Consider the following 7,685-nt stretch of genomic DNA (forward strand, 5'->3'; position numbering starts at 1 on the left):
TCGATGGTGTGGGTGAAGTAGGGAAGCCAGCAAAGGAGAATTCAGGTGACCTGGAGCCACCATTACAACTTGATCAAGTTCTAACTCTGGGAGACAGACAGCAGGCTTCCAGAAGCTGCAGCCTTTGCTATAGGATCACAGTGTGCCTGGAAGGGAAGGAGTTGGTGAAAGGGCTCTGGCCCCTCTTTCCTCTCACCTTCTAGTCTCCTGTGAAAGCCTTCTGTTGGGTGAACCCAATGTGAGATCCACTGAGAGAGCAAGAGACCCCTGGATGCTGGCCATTCAAGCCAGCATCAGAACAGGGTGTGGACGTGAGGTGCTGGGTCTTCAGGGCTAAATAGAGAACGCCGAGCCTACATCTGTGTAGTACATTATGATATCCAGAGGTATAGATATATAGATAGAGATCTATTTTATAATCTCATCTAGTCCTCACAACAACCCTCTAGAGTTTTCTTGTTTTGCAAACCAGGTAAAGTTTGGCTCTCAGAGATCCAATCCTTGACCCAATTAGAAGAGGCGGCAAAGTGAGAACATCAATCCAAGTTTTGACCCTTTGAGATGTCACTCCCTGCCTGTCTTTTCTCACATCCTACTGCCCCCCTTCTCTGCACCTACCCAGGGTTGACCTGTCCTTCAGGTCTCACTCAAACCTATTTGAGTAAAGTAACTCCACTGGTCCCATTCCTTCTGATTGCCAAGAGACCTCGGTGGTGTTCAATAACACAGAACTTAGCGACTATTTGTTTGTATTGTTCTAAGTTCCAGAGTCTATTTTTGTAAGATCAGTAGGAGATTCCTTTTGATGACAACCTCCAAGAGCACTTGGCACATTCTACCACTCAACAAATGAGCAATAAATAGTACCTAAACATAAAGAAGCATCATGGGAAGGCAGTCAGGAATATGTGCATGTGAGTAAACGTACATGTGTCGGGCAGAGTTCAATGCAAGAAACAGAACCGCTATAGATGGCTGAAAGGGATTGAACATTGGGAATCAGGCACTCTCATAATTATTAGGTGGGCAGAAGGGGGCCAACCTTAGGCTACTGGTTTCGAGATTAAATTACTCTAGCTGTATTCACAGGACAGGAAGCTGTTACTGCTAATGACACCACACAATTGGCTCACACTTCTCAAGCACTGGCTAGACCCTGGGTGTGGAGTGAAACACCACATAAGTTCACCTCTGACTGACCTTCCAACAGCTGCCAAGCTAGCAAATGACCTCTGCTTGCTTCTCCACTAGTCTTGCAGTTTCACTTCAGTGCCACAACCTGAATTGCACCCAGGGCCCTAGCTCTAGGAAAGAATGGGAAGGCAGTGTTTGGCTCCTCCTCCCTTGCAATATTGAAGGGAGCATAGAGTGGGGGTGGGAATGGATTCTAAGTGCCAGCAGAGCATGAGCAGTGCATGACTCTAAGCGTGCAGACAGATGTAGGGCATCTATGTGCTGCCATGATTCAGGAACTAAGTAAGACATGATTCAGATACTAAGGTATCGTGGCTAGATACCTCGGAATGTCAGCAGGCTCGGTGAACTGGATACTTCTGTAATATTACAGATGGAGTACTTGTATTCCAATCTATGAAATTTGATGGGGGCTTTCAAGTTCAGCCTTGGAGGGAAGCAATGTCAAAGAAAGAATCTGCAACATGGAGTATGTGGCAGGGAAAGGCAACTAGCCTTCCCATGGAGCCAGCAGGGGTGTAAAAGGGTGAGGGCTCCTAGAAGCAGGGATGTGCTTTTAGGAATATGAACCTGAGCTTTTGAGCACCATCTTATTAAAAGTCTCCTCTCAAGCCCCCTGCTCTCCTCGCCAGCCACAGAGCCCAGCCACCATCCTGAGCCTTTCTTGATCAACAGGGCCCCCTAGCGGTATGGCAGAAAAATGCCGTGCTTTCTGTAGCATAGCACCAATTGAGCTCCTTTTGAACTCCTCTTTTAGATGGAAAGACCACAAATCCAAACTGAGACAGTGAGCAAGTTGGAACTACAAGTCCTGATACTTGGCCCACAGTAACTGGGGCGGCCCCCGCTCTCCTCCTGACGTGCCAGGCTGACTTTAGCGAGTCCTGACTTCATGTCCTGCCTCGCCAGGCACTTTTTGGCAGTGACCTTTGAGTGTCACTATTCAGGAGGAGGTGCTACTGACATCTAGTGGGGAGAGGCCAAGGATACTGCTTAAACACCCTACAGCGCACAGAACAAGAAAGAAAGTGCATCTGGGGTGCCTGGGTGGCTCACTCCATTAAAGGTGGACTGTTGCTCTCCGCTCAGGTCATGATCTCATGGTTGGTGAGACCGAGTACCCTGGCTAAGCGGTCTGTGCTGACAGAAAGGAGACTGCTCAGAATCCTCTCTCTCACTCTCTCTCTGCCCCTCCCCTGCTTGCACGTGCACACAAACTTGCTCTCTCAAAATAAATAAACTTAAAAAAACAACAGCCCACAAACTTCACACCCTTTAGGAAGGTAGGATGGCTAACATTAAAAAAAGAAGAAGAAAGAAAAAGGAAAATGACAAGCACTGGGGAGAGTGCTGGTGGAAACATAAAATGGCACAGCTGTTGTAGAAAACTATGTGGTGATTCCCCAGAAAGTTAATCACAGAATCACAGAATATGATCCAGGAAGCAGTATACATCCAAAGGAGATGAAACCAGGGATTCAAACAGATACTTGCACCCCAGTGTTTGTGAAAGTATTACCCACAGTAGCCCAAAGATGGGTGCAGCCCTAATGTCTATCAACAGAGGAATGGATAAACAAAATGTGATGTATGCATCCAATGAAACATTATTCAGCTTTAGAGAAGTCCCAAAATTCTGACATATGCTGGAACAGATGAAATTTAAAAACAGTAAGTGAACTAAGCTGTACGCAAAAGGGCAAATATTGTGTGAATCCACGTATATGAGGTACCAGAATGGGCAAATTCGTAAACGCAGAAAGTTCCAGGGGCTAGGAGATAGAGGGATGGGGAGTTATTGTTTAATGGGTGCAGACTTGCTGTTTGGGAAGATGAAACAATTCTTGAAATGGGTAGGGGCAATGCTCACACACCGCTGTGAACGTACTTCATGCCACCAAGCATATATTTGAAAACGGTTAAAATGGTACTTTTTATGTTATGCATATTTTATCGTAATAATAGCCCCTAAACTTGGGGCTCACAGCTCTTTTAGCTCAAACAGCAGCCAAGGTCAGCAGGGTCCCCAGCTTGCCAAGACCCTCGGGCTGACCCACAAAGGCCAAAGCGTGTGCTGACCAGGACTTATGCCAGGAAGTGACACATTAGCTGAGGATTTGCTGCACATGGCTTTCATCGCCCGGGGCTCAGATTGGATTTCCTGGGACCAGGGGCAGCTGGCAGCCATGCAGCCCCCGCTTCAGTCACCAGGAGGGTGTCACTTAGAAGTCTGAAATGGACTGCGCAAGGAAGCTTCCCGGACGCCCTTTTGGCTTCAGTTGTGGATTTGGCAGGACTGTGTTTCTGTGGGAAAGAAGATAAGAGAAAGGGGGTGGAATTCGTAGGAGGATCGAGGACAGTGCCAAGTCCTCTGGCTGTGTCCCTGATACTCTGCTGCACCCGTGAGGGGTCAGCTCTGCTCAAGACAAAGCTACTTTACTTACCTGAGTCCGTTTCACGTTGGCATCTCACTATTTGTGTGTGTGCATGCATGTACACATCAGTGGTTTATTTAACATTTTCTTCTGAGTTCGCGATCTCAGCCTTTAGAACACAGGAAGGATGAGGCCAAGGTTGTAGGTTCAACTCCAAGTACAAATCAGTCAGCATTACATGGCGAAAACTGCTTTGGGTCCCTGATCGTAGCTGGCCAGCTGGCATGGGGATGTCAGTAAAGGAATAGGAGGGACTCTGGACAAGCCATCTATGCCCAATCATACCCAAGCCCTCCAGGAAACAGAAGCCTTTGTAGAGCATTGAGCAGTGCTGAAGGATATCTGTAAGTGGCATATGGTACCTGCTGCTTTTCACCCAGAGGATGCTACAGACCCAAGAATACCTTCACTCCTATCAAACAGCATAATTTCGTGATTCTCTTTTTGAAGTTATAGGCTGTGTATACCCCAACCTTTTCCTAAGAACCCCCTTGGGGTCCCCATTGAGACGTATCAGTAGCCAATGGGCGTGGTGGCTGGGCGAATGTGGTTCCTCATTGGGCAGGACTGGAGATGTCCATACATCCAGCTCCTGCAGAATCCACAGGCCCTCAGGCCACTCCCCTGGTGGAGATGTCCTCAGACAACCACAGGAAACCTCTTCACCGCAGGACTGAGTATAGGGTCATAAAAGCCATGATCATCTAAAGCCGGGATGATAGGGGTAATGTCATATCTGGCCACGCCCTGGGGTCAAGCATGTCCCTGTCCACTGCCTACTTGTGGAAAGCTTGTGGCAATATGAGAAACAACAAATCTCTTGAATCTCTTTACTATACCTCTCCATCCAAAATTCAATGTAATCCCTGTTTTTTTTTCATGTTATTCTCTCTGAACAGGATGCCTTCCCACTCTCACCCATTTATTAGATTTCTCCTAGGTTTTAACCATCTTTGTACATCCTGTTATTTAAGCCGAATTAAGAGAAAGCAAACCATCATCCTGAACTGTTTTCTTCTGGAGCCTATTATTTGCAACTCCAAAATCTGCCACCAGATGGCGGTAGCATGCCGCACTTTGCTACTCCGGGTCCCCCCCTGGGAACTAACAGTTCCTGGAACCTACCGTGTATCAGGCACTCACTTTATCCTACAATAAGCCCAGGTATTACCATTCCCCCTTTTACAGATGAGGAGACTAAAATTCTGAGAGGCTAAATAACCAGCCCAAGATCCCACCATTCATCAGAACTAAGCTGGAGTTTTGAACCCAGGTCTGCCTGCCTTAAAAGCCCACAGTATTTACACTAAGTTGTGTTCTCAGGGCAGTCTCCTGAAGAACCTCCTTACTATATGCTGCCTTACCTCTAATTATACATACCGCACAGTTTGCTGTACAGTCAAGGCCCTACCTGTTTCCGTCTAGCCACCACGCCCACCTCAGAAACTAGATTTCCAGTTTCCATGTTCTGAACCTCCTCCATATTCCAGGCTACATGGGACTTGCAGAAAGGGTTTAATGCATTTTAAGGGCTTGACTGGCATGAGTTTCAGAATGGGGGTGCGTGCTTACTAAACTTTAGCTCTGGAAGGTGTTGGGAGGCTTGGGGTCTGCCAGATATCAACTTAAAGAGGAAGAGGGGCTGAGACTGTATGGTAGGGGTCCATTCTGTCAGGCCCAGGTCCAAGCCCAAAGGATGACCTGAAAACACACCAGGCTTCCCAACTTCCCTTGGGCACCCATTGCTCTCATGAGCCTTGGAAGCCATCCAGAGTCTGGGTGCGGCTGACCTCTGCCTGTCTCCTGATTCACTAAGCCCTTCCCTACATGGAGTCTCACTTGAGTCTTACCAGTGATGAGAGTGGTGGAGAAACCCAAGGCCGAGAGACCGGAAGTGGCTCACTCTAAGCCATGGACACGATGAGTGAGCTGGAACTTGAATCCAGGTCCTTTAATTCCGAATATCACTCGCACCCCATTTCCCTTTTTTTTTTTTTTTTTTAACAGACTGGGGACAAGTGATACAAAATAAGATCAATCTGGGGAGTTTTTTAAGAAACTAAATTTTTCATTCTAAAAGACTGTCCTGTATTCTGTAATGATTTCCTTCCTGCCTTTTTTGGCACTAAAATATCTTTTCTTTATGAAATGATGCCGATTGTGGATGGTAGATTAACACTTTTTTTTTTTTTTAATTTAAGCCCTACTTGTCGAGATTTAAAAATGACAACCCTATGTTAGCCCCCAACATTTACACTGGGGACTTCTCCGGTGTTTGACGTCTGAAAGCCCTGGGCCAGTAGCCTGTGGGACACCGTTGTCACAGACCACCAGGTGCTTAAAACAGCTGGGAACCCTGCCAAGTCCAAGTGTGCAGACTGTCCCCGCTGGGGTCCGTGTCAGGGATCCTTGTTCTTTGCTGAGGGAGTGACAGCTCTTCTGTTCCATGGCCGCTGCCGATCTCAGCCCCGTCACCACCCCATGGGTGTCAGTGGTGACAGGAGGGACCCCACTCGCGTCAACCGGGTGGTAGCTTCCTCCAGAGGCTGCGGCTGCAAGCTGTATCTTGGGAGAGAGAAAGACTTCGCCATATTTCTTGAGCAAGTTTGTTATCTAAAATATTCAGTTATGCTAAATGAATTCAATACCGCACCGTTTGGAAGAGGTTCGTGAGCCACTAGATCTCAGCTGTGTAGTAATTCAAGCCCTAATCTTGCCAGTGACTCCTCTTTGTCTGCACATTAAAATGCAAAATGCAGGAGCCTCGGTAGTTGAGTCCTTGAGCGTCTGACTCTTTTTTTTTTTTTTTAAATGTTTTATTTATTTCTAGGAGAGAGAGAGAGAGAGAGACAGCGTGAGCAGGAGAGGGTCAGAGAGAGAGGGAGTCACAGACTCTGAAACAGGCTCCAGGCTCTGAGCTGGCAGTCAGCACAGAGCCCGACGCGGGGCTCGAACCCACGAACCGCGAGATCATGACCTAAGCGAAAGGAGCGTCTGACTCTTGATTGCAGCTCAGGTCATGATCTCATGGTTCATGGGGCTCGGGCTCAGCTCAGAGCCTGCTCAGGATTCTCTCTCCCTGTCTCTGCCTCTCCCTTGCTTTCTCTCTCTCTCTCTCTGTCAAAATAAATATTAAAAAAACAAATAAGTAAAATGCAAAATCCTAAGCTTGGGTCAAGCCCAGGCACACTCTGGCCCCATTGCCCTTCCCAGGAAACCCTAGCACCCACCCACCATTCCACAGTGCTCATGGAAGCCAGCCCATTCTCCAGCACCCCTGCATTCTGCCCCATCCCACCCCTCACCTGTCTTCACAAACTTTTTTTCTTAAACTTTATGCCCTGGGTGGGGCTTGAACTCACGACCCTGAGATCAAGAGTCACATGCTCTACCAACTGAGCCAACCAGGCACCTTCGCCTTCACAGTTTTATGCTGTGTGGAGGATGGATGGAGCCATAGGTCAATTCCCCTTTGGCCAAAGAAGTCTGCTCTATTCTCAATGTGCTTAGCATCTTCCTGTTGTGATGCCTGCTATCCAAATTGTTGCCCTTTTTTTTCCCCATGACTAAAGCTTCACCAAACCACCCTCAATCAGATGTCAACATTGCCAGGAACCATTACTAACAGAGCTGTAAGGGAGGATACTTGTAAATGAAATATGACTTGATCTGCTTTATGTCTGATACAAAAGGTAGATGTTGTGTGGGCTCCAGAACTCCCCCACCATCTACGCTGGCCTCCTTAGCAGGCAACATATGCTCATCTAAACTTGGAAATTTGTTGGGAACACTGAGAATCCCTTGGCTGAGGTCCATCACACTGAGAAGGAGACAAGAGCTGTGAGTCTCCTGTAGCCAGTTGGTCTGAAGACTTCATCTCCACATGTCCCTTTGTTTAGTGACACCTCCCTGCCCAGGAGGGCTGTGTTGGAGAGATGTCTGTTCTCTAGACTCTTGGTGATTGAAGACAAGACTCCGTCAGAACCACTAACCTGTGCACCCAAGCTGCGATGCCTCACTGGATCTGTACGGCACCCCCTATAGCCAGAGCACTGT

General features: G+C 47.6%; 1 non-coding gene across 1 annotated transcript; it reads right to left on the minus strand.

The window, feature by feature from the left end:
- Positions 1-6,966: 6,966 nt before the first annotated feature.
- On the minus strand, positions 6,967-7,039 carry TRNAK-CUU (transfer RNA lysine (anticodon CUU)). Its single transcript has one exon. It is a non-coding gene; the product is annotated as a tRNA-Lys (tRNA).
- Positions 7,040-7,685: the final 646 nt, after the last annotated feature.

The sequence above is a fragment of the Crocuta crocuta genome, unplaced genomic scaffold (assembly GCF_008692635.1).
Source record: "Crocuta crocuta isolate KB4526 unplaced genomic scaffold, BGI_CrCroc_1.0 scaffold266, whole genome shotgun sequence".
Lineage (NCBI taxonomy): Eukaryota > Metazoa > Chordata > Mammalia > Carnivora > Hyaenidae > Crocuta > Crocuta crocuta.